This window comes from Pleurodeles waltl, chromosome 1_1 (assembly GCF_031143425.1).
Source record: "Pleurodeles waltl isolate 20211129_DDA chromosome 1_1, aPleWal1.hap1.20221129, whole genome shotgun sequence".
Lineage (NCBI taxonomy): Eukaryota > Metazoa > Chordata > Amphibia > Caudata > Salamandridae > Pleurodeles > Pleurodeles waltl.
The window spans coordinates 814,806,162-814,820,037 of NC_090436.1; positions in this window are offsets into that span (position 1 = coordinate 814,806,162).

Sequence of the window (13,876 nt, forward strand, 5' to 3'; positions counted from 1 at the left end):
GCGGTCTTTAGACAAGAAAGAAGACAAATCCCCACAACAAAAGCCACAATTTAAAATGAAAAGGTGGCAGCGATTTCAATAAAACATATCAACAGACATGAGACCATTGCTGAGGAACAAGGGGTGGGCAGTGACCCTGCTGGACAGCGTGACAGAAGTCACAATATGTCACCAGAGTCTGAAAGATCATCTGGATGTGACAGCAACTAACGACTTTCTCATAGTTTAAACTGTGGACGGGCGTATTCTCCCACCCGACAGGGTCTATGATTCAAGTATCCAAATTGAGGGAGATATGGAGCGCACAATTAGTATAATTTTACTTAGGAGAGCTTAATTGTGATATCGTATTGGGAGAAAGAGACTGGCTACCAGAATACGTCTGCAAGCTCACACATGGGGAAGATGTCATTTTGCCTTCTTTCTCAGATTTTGTACCAGGCGCGGTAAAAGAAGCATACTCTGTTGATTGGGCATTGCCGCAGGCACCTGCACTATACTCTAACCACGTAAAGTAGGATAAGGACTGCCCCTATCATATAATACAGATTAGATCTATATCTCAGCCTCAACCTCAATATCCTGTTAAACATGAGGCTAAAGCTCAACTGAGAGAGATTCTCACTCAGCTCAAGTTCAAGGGAGTAATAGAGCCCTGTGTCTCTGCAATGAATAACCCTCTATTCCCTGTTGCAAAATCAGACATTCATATAGAATAGTTTTAGATTAAAGACACTTAAAACAACAATGCACGCACATGTGCAATACAAAATGCACACAGCACTGCAATAATTAACAACATAGCACACAAAAAATTAAAAACAGCCTTGGATATTTCCAATGGCTTTTTCTGTGAAAACTTAGCGCATTAAAGTCGGGACCTGAGTGCATTCTCATTTGGCTCACAAAAAGCCTTTAGCAGTTTGCCCTGGGGCTATAGGAACAGCACAGGGCTGTTCTCTGCCAAGTAACATCAATATTGCATGATATTTCTCCTGAGGTGCTGTCTATCTCACAGATGATGACCTCAACATTCATTTTGCCAGGGTTGATCGGATTGTCTTAGGGTTTGCGGCCCTTTGCTACAAATTCAATTTTAAGAAAAATAAAAATAGTGTTTCTCAGTATTCCCAGGATACAAGCTATCAGATGAGGTCAAGAGACTGGCCCCACACTTTTTGAAAAATGCGCTCAACTTCATCAACCAAATGCCATCAAGAAACTGCAGCCATTACTTGGTTTCTTTAACTTTGGCAGAACTTACATTCCAGATTATGCACAATGCATAAAACCACTCTATGATTTAATTCACCCAGATTTCTCAGGCAGACACTGGACAGTTGAACACATGTGCATCCTTAGAGGATTGCACCAAGACATGCTAGAAGCAAAATACTTACACAAATGTAACAACAAAACACATTTGGTCATCAGAATAATAGCTGGTGCCATCGTGTTTACCTATGTCATGTTTAATGAGGGTGACACGGTGCCCATAGCATACAAATCACATTTATACTCCAACGCAGAACAACGCTTTGCACCAACAGAAAAATTTCGGCCTGGTGTACAGATGGCTCTCATTAAGGAGATGCCACTTTCCCAAGGGAAACACATTATTGTTGTTACCCCGATGACGCCCTTAGAGTCTGTCACCAAAGCAAGCATTCATAATGCTAAAGCATTACATCCACTATGGATTCAATCGGCAACCTTCCTGACTGCCACTGATGTTGACTACATCTTTGACTCAAAACTTCAAACACAAGAATTTCTCCAGTACGAACAGTTGTACCGCACACCTACTAACATCTTACCTCTTGACAGATACCAATCTGTCATTTACACTTATGGTTCAGCACAACCAGCTGTAGGTACAAAACATCAATACTCAGCCGCCTGCGCAGCTCTGAGCGGAATGATGAAGGATGTTGTATTCCACCCTCAACATACCTACACATGGGGGACTGCACAGCACAGTTGGCTGAGCTTAAAGCTCTTATCTTGGCACTGAAACATATGCATCCAGAGCTGCTCACATTGATTGTGTGTGATTCGTACTATTGTGTCTAGTTCTACAATGATTATCTCAGTCAATGGTGGTCGAACGGGTTCAAAGACTCAAAGGGGAACACCATAAAACACAGACGTCTGTGGAGGTGGGGGCTAATCTTAAGTATAAGCTACCAGATGCTCATGTAGTACATACAATGGGCCACCAATGTGTAGGAGTACATGTTACTGGAAACACTTTGGATGTTAGGGCAGCCAAATCAGCAGTAGCTACGGCTTCTGCTGCTGCAGTAACTCGTTCTCACATGAGATTGGATAATGAGATTCAGGCTGCCGTGCAAGCTTCAGCTAAGGGCAAGCCTCTTCTAAAAGCATTCCCTAAAAAATATTTCTAACATATCAGTGCACAGTATGTTGCCTTTGCAACAATTCCTGGGGTGGGAGATCAAGTGATCCCAACGAAGATCAGAAATTAGATCTCATCAAAGCAGCATTTGAGAGTGTCACATCTGCTCATGCTGGTGTCGTGGCCACAATATCACTCTTACAGAGATGTTTCTGGTGGCTGGGTCTACAAAAACAAAAAAAACAATATGCCCTTTGCTGTGACATTTGCCAGCAAATAAAGGGCTCCAACATCAAACGTCCAACGCAGACATCCCTCTTAGTGTCCAGTAGGCCACTACAATGTGTGTACCTGGACCATTGTGGTCCCCTACAACCTGATGCTGTATACAAATATATCTTAGTCCAGTGGGACTTAGATTCCAGTGGGTATGGCCACCTTGGTCGGCTGACACTCAAACTGTTATAAAAGACTTGCTGGTCTTTATCGGTACATATGCAGTTGCAGCATTCCACTTGGACCAGGGCCCTTCTTTTTTCCTCTAGGGCATTCAGGGAAACCATGAGGATGATGGGTGTTGAACTCCGTTACTCCTTCCCATAACATCCCCAGGGTAATTCTGTTGTGGAGAGTAGGTATTGTGACCTAAAGCAGTCCTTAACAGCTAGAGTGTTAGGTTTAGGCCGCAGTTAGCTTTATCACCTAAATGAGGTCCAGAGAGCACTGAATAATCTGCCAAGACGGTTCTTGGGGGGTTGCACTCCTTACGAGGTCCTCTTTAGGATACCTGTGTATGTCCCAGATCTAAATGGCCCTGGTATGGTGGTGGCATGCACACTTTTAGACATAAATGAACATCTCACTGTCTAACAGGAGCTTCAACAACTTTGTGATGATAATTCATCTTCCAGTGTTGCCACATTAGGAATAATGGATTTACCAACAACTTGTGCAGGCTGGATTCCTAAAGTTGGGAATCTAGTTCATGAAAATATTGCTTCAAAGAAGGAATTCTGCCCATATTGCAGAGCACTGGTTCCAGTCCTGGGAATTAAAGGCAACAGAACTGTCATTCTACCACTGCTGTCAGGTTCCAAAGGGAACAGATTTGTCTCCATTCACAACATCAAAATGCACCATGTGGTCAATCCTGCACAGTAGACCCTGAGGTCCCTTGGATAGTTCCCAGTCCCTCCTCACTACCCAACAGGATATACCTCTTCAAAGAAGAAACAGCAATACTTCTGAATATACCAGCATGTACAACAATGCTGCAAATGCCTCCTCGGACATGGGGAGGGTAGGGAACAAGCTTCTGCTGATTTCTGTTACCACTGTAACCTGTTCCTGTAACCACTTCATCAACAAGAATCAGCTCCTTCCAGTGTCCATCCAGAACAACACCAGCGGTTGGGAGACACTTTAGCCCAACACCACACAGCCTTCTAATGCAACCTACTCCCTTCCTCCAGAACATGTGCTCTTGGCAGCTCTCAAGGTGGTCCTGAGGCCAAATAGAGGGGTTCCGGAAGTGATCTCTTAGGACATCCAGGACTTAGTTGTGGAAATCCACATATTCCCAGAGACAGCCACTGAACAGCTCCAAACATTATGTTGACTCATGGTGTCCTTAATAGCAGGTCTTACGTCGCATGTGCCTTCCCAGTGCACCTCACCTCCTAGCGTCCTATTTCCCACTTCATCTGTAATCTCTGCTTCCCCTGCTTCCCTTGTGTTAGCTTCTTTCTGTTGGATATCTGGTCCTGTATTGGCCAGTCATTTAACATACGTGACGGAGGAAGACTTCATCATTGTTGTGGTGAAAACAGAGATCGATGATACCAAGGAACATTTACCCACAAGCCAGGAACATTACTCAGACATCACTTCTGTTTTAAGGAATGGCTTCAATATAGTTTAGGACAGTGAGAAGTATTTATTTAAAAAATGTCTGTACTTGTTTTATGAAGGGATGCCTCTGTATGAATTTAGACTGCTACCCTTAATGTTTTTTCATTTGTTTTCAATTTAGGTTCATAATACAATAATAAAGTGAATAAATGTATTAATCTCGTTCTTGTTTTTTTACAATATTTGCAAATTAATACATCGTTCATCAGGCCAAATAACATTTTAGTTATTTACACATAATGACATTTTTATATCCAATACACTTTGAAGGTACACACAAACCAGAACATAAATATCAATATTGTATATTGGAAATGCCACATCAAATATTCATCACAGATGAAAAATATACACAGGGTTTACATAAAGAAAGGTACAGAGTAACTTACAAAATAGTTTTCAGTGAATGCTTTAGGAATATTGGACAAGTTGTACACAAATTATTTTTGAACGTTTATCCTACTACTCTACCAACACTATACAGGTAATGAGATTATTTGAGAATGTGTTTTTCCTGTGAATGACTGAGGTCAGGGGCGACATCAACCCCCTCTCCCAGCCCCACTTTAGCATCTTGATTGTGGGTGAGTGCTACAGAGCAGTTCTGATTTTTCTTTTTATTGTTCCTTTGACCTTGAAGAGAAGCTCATGAATACCACTGTGAGAGATAGAATGATGGTGCTGCAAGGTGGAAAAACAAATGAGAGAAACAACCTGAAAATAAGGAATTGAGGAGCTGAACGAACAATGGCTTGATTGATAGGTATAAGAATAAATGGATGGGTGGATGGATGGGTGGGCGGATGGATGGAAGGAAAGAGGTGAGTGGATGGAGAGATTGCTGAATTGATCAAGTGAAGAATGAATGGCTAGATCTAAAGAAAGAAGGATGAAGAGATGGATCGATAAATGGATCAATGGATAGAAGGAAGAAAGAATTAATGAATGGTGCATGAGTGAAGAATATAGATATAATGATGGAAAGAAGGAATGATGAATGAATGAATAAAAGGACATAAAGAATGTTGGAAAGAATGAAAAAGGAAAGGTAGAATTAACACAGAAATGAGGAATGAAAGCAGGAGGGAAGAAAGGAAATGTCATATTCCCCTCAGGGGCAGAATTGCACAATCCCCTTAATGACTACCAGGCTCACTAGTTCACATATGCCATTTTTGGTATGTTTCACAGTGGGGGCTATTTTATTTTTCTGGCTGCTTCCTTAGTTGAGCTGATAGTGATTGGGTTAGTGATACTGGAGATTGAGACGGTGTAGGTGGAGGTGGTGCAAGTGAAGATTGTGCAGATGCTCATGGAAGAGGTGTAAAATATGCAGGTGGTCTGTCCCTCCTATGCTACTGTGCATTCACTGGCCATAAAGAGTGACATTGGCATATTTTTCCTACTGCTTCTATCATCTTCAGTGCCTAGGCTGGTAGCCTTGTACTCACTTCCCTTAAACTTCAGCTTGTAAATGCATTTTTACCATGTCCTAGTAGGAATGTGCAATACTTCCCAAAGCATGGATCAGTCTGTCAATCATATTAGGGAATCTTTTAAAGGCTCCAGCTAGCTCATGGATATTAGCTCCTTTCGCATGAAAATCCTCCTGCACATTCAACTGTTGTTGGAAAATATGATCTTCTAAGAGAGTAGCATTAGATAAAGCCAACCCACCCCTCAGGCATGGCTACCTGACATTGGCCAGCAGATTGTCCATCACGCAGAAGGGTGCCATCTTGGCACATGTGCGTGTGGGGGGGTCAGAATAATGATTGGGGGATACCTGTTCCTCAGTGGGGGTATTGTCTCCCATAGACCACAGATACATCTTCATGGGAGGAGTATGTAAGCGATTGAACAGTGGAACCTGTTGGCTGAGCACTGTGTGGAGGAGAATCTGGCATAGATGGAACAAGTATCTGTGGTTGCTTAGCCAAAGGCTGAGCACTGGCAATCCTCAGAAATTATTTTGGAGGAAGACTGATGCTGAGCCATGAAGTGGCCTTTTTGAAAATGTGCTGGGTGTGTAAAACAGTGTATTCTTCCCCCTGCAAGTCTGACCTCCTCTTCTCGAGCAGCTCATGTTTCTCCTACTCCACCTCTTTTTCTTGAGCAATTTGGCCACCTAGATAGTTTTGAGGAGGACTGGATTATTATTTTTTTGATTGATTGCCTACGATCCTACACCTGTAGATGAATCAGCATATTCATCCAGTGCAAATTCCCCAGTTCCTTGAAGGAAATTATGTAAACAGTTCAAGTTCATCAAATACAGTTTTGTTTTTAAGGTTCAACATATTATTTTATTTGACATTGGTTTGCAAAAAATAATAAAGTTAGTTCACTATGCACACAGTGAAAGTTATGAAATAAAGAGTTGTTCTATTCATGGAATTGTTATATCTTGACAATGTAACTCATCACCTCCAGTCACAGATAACTGATTTACAGATATTTCCCGTTAGTTCAGCTGCTGAACTTGTATCCATGTAGTTGGTGTTTCCAACGTATCTCTTTATCAAGCATCTATAAACCGAAGAATAATGTTAAAAGATAGTGTTGATTTACAAACATAATCATGACAACAAATTCTGACATTTTAGAGCGATACATTCAAGAAATATAAACTATCACCACCAATAAAAAATACTTAAACTTTCTTAAATCTGAGATAAATAGGTTATTGAGAGGGCTAATGATGAGATGCGAAAGTTAAGATAAGATGTTTCCAGACTAGCTTGACTGACGGATGTCAAAGGCCTAAGAGCTGCTGCCAGGATTTCCCCTGATGTCATCGATGTTGATATTTACAAGGTGGACACTAGGAATGGGCAATAAATTCCACCTCACAGATGGAGTTGGCGGAATTTTGGCCACTCTGCATTTGCTTGTAATGCGGAGTTCTGGCCAAATTCCGCTAACCACCGCTGGTGGAGTTTTTTGTATGCGGCTGGCCAGTGGTATGTTGGCAAGTGTGAGCACAAATTGCCATGAGCTCCCGGTGCTAAAAATCAGTGTGAGCAGTGCCACATACTGATATCTGCCCATTCACCAACTCTGTGGAATCTCACTGAGTTTTCATAAAACTCCACGGAACTCTGGAGAGTGAAACTCCGTGAGTTGCGAGAGTATGGGTTAATGGCACATTGTCTCATTTGTTCACCCTGTACAAGGGCACGAGGCAGGGATGTCCACTGTTCCCAATGATATTTGTTTTTGCGCTTTGCCCCTGGCAGCCTGGATCTGTCAAGGCCCACTCTTGCAGGGCACAGAAGGAGAGGAAGACTAGGAAGAATGTATATCCCTGTATGCTGGTGATATACTGTTACATTCTATGCAACCCCACCTTACGGTTGACAGGCCATTGCACATCTTTCAGATATTTGGCAGTTATCCTGGATATCAAATCAACTGGGATAAGCCCCTAATCTTTCCCCTTATTGGGGATGCCCTGCTCTGTTGTCAAGGTGCACAGCCCTGACAGTGAAAGACGGTTTCAAATATTTGGGTATCCATACAACATGGAATATTGATGACTTCCTGGCCACAAATTTACCTCCTCAGCTGGAAAGATTGCCAAATGGGGCCCACTGGAGCAGACTCTCAGTGTCCCTGATGGGTAGAGCTGTTCTCTTTAAGAAGATTGCCCTCCCACGCTTTCTCTATATCCTGCAGAACACCCATTTCAAGGAACCTTTAAACTTCTTTCAAAAGGTTGAAAGTGAACTGTGCAAATTCCTATGGGATGGAGGTAATTCAAGAATAGCACTACATAAGATCCGGAGGGGGATCTTTGAGGGGAGACTTGCAGTCCTGGACATATGGAAATACTATTGGGCAGCCCACTTAGTTACAATCAATGATTAGGTGTTCATGGAGAGAGACATACCTGCTTATGGGGTGGATCAAAAAGCAATGGGAAGGAGAGGCTACCCATCAATATTGTACTGAAAGGGACAGGAAGGAAAGCTACCAACTCAAATGCAGACAGGGATCCAGACGTGGCACAAAGCCACCAGATTTTTGGGGTGGATTTGCAGACTAACAGAAAGAACCCCACTATTGGACACCAATCTGCTGCGGGAGGTTGGCAACTTGAAGGGATTCCACAAATGGGGTCTTCTGGGCATTGACTATGTGGGAGACGCCTGGAGAGGTTGGGCTCTGATTACATTTGAGGACATATAGGCAGAATATCAAATGGCAGAATCTGAAAGGTTTCAATACCTACAGTTGGGGCACATCCTACAGCAACAAGTCTTGGAAGGGGAGCATCTGCCACAGTACACACCCTTAGAGGACTGGCTACTGCTGTGTCCTATGACAGCTGAAGCCACCTCCTTAACCTATAGGAAACTAATGAACAACTCTCCAGACCCTTTGAAAAACCCTGAGGAATGGATGGGAGGCAGACTTGGGACTAATAGAAGATGATGATTGCATGAAAACAATCTAGAGTCCTAGAGAAATAACTATTCAGTCCCATTTCTGTCTGGTACAGCTGAAGATACCTCGCAGATCATACTGGTCTACATCACGTATGCACCAGCTTGGGAGATGCACTACAGACTTGTGCGCTAGGGGGTGTGGTGCAGTAGGTTTTCCACATATTACCATATGGGCCTGCCCCAAAATCTAACAATACTTGAGGGGGTTAGTACAGGTCATGGCTAGCGTCACAGGCCTGTATGTGCCATTGGCAGCACGGTGGCATAACTTATGTGTGACAGGGGAGGATGCATGAACCAAACGCCAAAAGATATGGTTGATGCTGGCAGCTGGCATACTCGAGTGGCAAAAAGGAATATTAGAGAATGGGGAGTGGATTGTCCTCCGAGGGTGGTGGACCAGGAAGCGGACCTGGATTGTCAATGAGCTGAGAAGCTGATCTATCAGAATCGTGGATTCCCAAGAAAATGGGAAAATGTTTGGAGCCAATGAGAGGCATATGGAGTATAATAAGGAGGTAACATGGGGGTACCAAGGCTAGGTTACTGAAAGGGTTGGGAGTGTATTCTGAACTGTACCATGCTGTGACTGTACATTTGGATGCCATTGATGACTATCTGAATTTAATGGACACCGAGAAAGTGATATGCTTCTTTCCTTGTATTGTCAGTCGCAATATTACATGTTTGAAACCATCAATGTATGCTGAGCATCTGTTCAATAAAACATTTAAAAACACTAAGAGCAGACGGGAGAGAAACATATTGGGGAGTAAACCCCCAAAGATAACGTGTCTTTTTACAGTTTGTCAGCTCTCTCGCTAAGATCTTTGAAAATGATTTTGTAAAAAAAAGTACTTTCTATATATTTTATATTAAACTAGGGGTGTGCAAAATTTGCGTAGCTTGCTTATGTGTTGGTGTGTGAAGTTACGGCAACACTACGCAAAATTACACACGTTCACGTGAAATGCAGATCCTTCCTTTTGGGCTATATTTTAGAGCAACATGCTTTCAAACGTCGATTTTTGGAGCAAGGATGCACGTAAACAAGAACACCATGAATAACAAATGTTAACATTTTACCATGAATTACAGTGAATTGCACCATTTGCAGTATATTTTTACCATGAATAGCACAAAATGATATGAAGTAGTGAAGTAGTGTATCGGCATCATTCCAGGAATTTTGCGTACCAAGCCTAATGTGGAATTCCCCAAATTACATGGATTATGGCAGCATGATATATTTTTTGCCCAGGCCTACATAAAAGCAGTGTCTATCGTTAATCTGTGTTGAATGTTTTATGTGGCATTTCCAATATAGGCTATTGCTGTTTATGTTATAGTCTTTATTTACCTTCAAAATGTATTGGCTGTAAACAACTCATTGAGATTTTAAATACCGCTTCTAAGTAACTGAAAATGCAACTTGGAGGGGGGTGGGAAAATAATAAAAAGATGTGAGGCAACATCATGCACAGCAGTCCATATGCCAAGGGGATTCATAAAAAAATCATGGGCCTGATTTAGATTTCAGCGGACAGGTTACTCTATCACAATGGTGAAGGATATCCTGTTCGCCAAAATATAAATGGCATTATTTTCTATGGGGTTTATATTTCAGTGAATGGTAAATCCGTCACCGTTGTGACGGAGTAACTGGTCCGCCTAAATCTAAATCATGCACCAAATCCCTAAAGAGTCCAAAGAAATCCCCGCACTTCCCTAAACTATATTATAGTAAATCACCCAAGCCAAAGATGGTGCCTGGTTAATGATCCTTGATTGGGGGCCAAAGCTCCCATCCTAACTCACAGCCTGATTCACAAAGGGAGCTTACACTTTTGAGTAGGATTACTACTTTTGGCTGTTCACATAATTAGAATGCAAAGTTCCAGCCAAAAAGAAAATAATAGTAAGTCAAACACCACACATGGCCAACCACTATTACTGATACACCCTCCCATAGAAAATAAAATATTAATACATATAAGTTAATTTTGAAAATGTTTAAAGAGTACACAATAATTATTTAATTGTTTGTGGCCAGGGTTAATTTTGACAGAGCTTATATGGAAACTAAAAAACTTCTAAAGGCATGGGCCGTTCTTCCCCTTTCTATAATTGGTAGATCTAATATTTTAAAGATGTGTATTCTTCCAAAGTTTTCTTTCTTATTTAATACTATCCCTTTGGAGTTCAAGTCTTGCTGGTTTCAAAAACTACAGGGGAGCCTATCTACATTTGTTTGGGCTTCTAAGGGAGTAAGGATATCATGGAAGAAGCTATGTAGAAAGAAGGAGTGGGGGGGCATAGCATCTCCAGATTTTTATAGGTACTATCTGGCTTTCCAACTGAAGAATATTAGAGTTCTATTGAATAAGAAGTCAGATTATTCGCCGGTCTGGAGAGCGTTGACTGCGCATTTTGTGGAAGAAACTGACAATTTTCTATATAAATTTGGGCATCCAAAGTTCTTTAAGAAGGTTCGCTTGAAGATCCCCAGAAATGCATGTAAGGTCTGGATGCAATTTCGAAAGGTGTTAGGGATAGCTTATTATTGAAACTCTGCTCCCATTTGGGATTCACCAGGTACTCCTGATTGTCTTATGGATAAGTTATCAATTCCACTGAGAGTTAATGGTGGGGTAAGATGGGGGCAGATTATGGAAGATTCCGAATTAATATCTTGGTCTGCATTCCAGGAGTGTACAGGTGAGACAATTTCCAAGTTTAAGTATCTCCAATTATCTAGCTGGGTCAAGTCTCGCCAAGTAGGAGAAATATGGAGGAGTTCCTGGGAGGGAAAACTAAATCAGACATTTATTAAGAAGGAGATTGCCTTTTGGGATCATGCGCAGTTGGAAGTAGCAGAAGATGTTTTGTCTCTCCCTGTGTTGAAATGGGGGAAGATTTTTCCTACTTTAGATATTACTTCCCTATGGCAAAAGTCATGTTCTGAGCTGTGGTGTACTATTAAATCGGCAGTATTGAAGAAGAACCATTTGTTTACATTACATAGGGTATATTGGTCACCAGCTAGATTAACGGCTATTGGGAAACTCAACAAAAATTGCCCGCGATGTGGGGAAGTTAATGCAGATGATGTTCATATGTTTTGGCAATGCCCAATTTTTAGTAAGTACTGGGAGGATATAGGAAGTATCCTTAAGGTAATTTTTGGTGATAATTTAAGAATAAATCTTCTTATGGTAATGTTTGGGGTATGTGATCCAGATCTAATGGTTCAGAAAGTGGCTGTGCAGCAAGAGCATTTGTTGTTTGTATTAATGCTTTTGGCTAGACGGGAAATATGTTGTAAATGGGTGAACTTATTACCTCCCTTTGCTCAGGACTGGCAATCATCAGTAAAACGGTTATGTAATATGGAACAATTTGGTCCTCTTAGTAGAAGAGACGATTTTTGGGTGGATTGGGAAAATGCTTACCAGTAGTAAATAAGGTTGGAGTGTGTTTAGATGTTTAATTTCCTGTTTTTTTTTGTTTCTTCCTCTCAAAAATTAAGTCCAATGATTAAAACTCCCTCTACCTAAATGGGTGTCGCTTTGGTAGGACCACAGTCTGAGTAAAACAGCAAGATGTGGCAGATGGCATACGGGGGGAAATTTGGTGTGTGTAAGACAGGCGGTGTGGCCCATTGGTACTGTGGTCTTCGCTCTTGGATGCATATACCAAAGGCCTTTTGGCTTTTTTCTCTTTTTTTTCCTCTCTACCAGAGCGAGGGTGGTGGAATGAGGACTTTAAAAAAAAACAAAAAAAACAATTATTTAATTGTTTAGTTATAAAATATTTTAATAACCTACTTTGAATTGTAACATAATGTAATTTGTAATAAAATATAACTACATTAATATGTAATTAATTCTACACATCTGTTTCGATAAGTAATAATATGTAATAACTAAATAGTTTTTTTCTTTAGGTGGGTACTTATTTTTATGGTAAAGTTCAGAAGAATAATTTTGAGTTAATTTAAATATTTTTTCCAAAATTATATTAATAGTGCTGCAGCATTTTACTTTTTGTACTACATTTAAAAGAAATATATGCATTACATTTACAGTCATTTTTAAAATACAATTATTTCTAATATTTATTTTGTAGCTTTTCACTATACTTTACCACGGAGTGATCTCTGTACCAACTGCCCAAAAGTAAGAATTGGACTATAAGGGTGAGCTGCCGGACCTCCAGTAAGGTACACTACATGCCCAGGATCCTGCTGGTGGCTTCTGTCAGAGTACGTCTTGACAAAATCAAGCTCCTGGTTATAGCCCAGATGGCCATCCTGCCAGAGGAACAGAGCACCTAACCTCACCCAAGACCTTTGACTGGGATTAACATGTGTACAATATTAAGCCATTGTGTGGTATCAGCGCATGTGAGTAAAATAATTTATGATTGCTAATTTACCTTTAGTGAATACTTTGCACTTCCTTGCACTATATTTTTTACTTTTGCCACTATGCAAATCTATTTGACCCCCTTAAGTCTCATGCACCCTCTTCAAAACCTCTAATAAATAAAGAAATAAAACAACTATAATTCATAATTCACATAAAGAGTCAATGCAAATACATAGGGCCTCATTTTGATTTTGGAGGATGGGAAAACCCATCCGCCACACTCCTGACAGGGTGGCCGCTGCCTTAGCGGCAACCTCCCCACCAGACGTATTTCTAGTTTCCAGTTAGGTCAGCAGGCAAAACCTTGGTTTCCACCGGACAGCCTAGCAGGAAACAGGCTACAGCATTGTCTCGGGCTTGTAATCATGCCAGTGGCAGTGCTGTAGCCAGCAGGATGAACCAGCACCCTCGCAAATATTTACTGTCTGCAACATCGCCATGAAAAGGCTGTCGGAGAACAAGGTCCTAATCCACAGGGCAGTGCTGCATGTAGTGCTGCCCTGGCGGATTACAGTCTCCATCACCGTCAGGCCACCGGGATCATGGATCCTGGGGGAGCTGGTGGTTTTCTGGCTGTCAGACCGCCAGGGTTGAAATGTGGCAGCCGGACCGCCACGTAAGCGGCAGTCCTGACCACCACCACAAGTGTGGCGGTCTACTGACCATCACACTCGTAATGAGGCCCATAGTCTTATTACAAATTCTGAGTAAAAATCAACGTATTT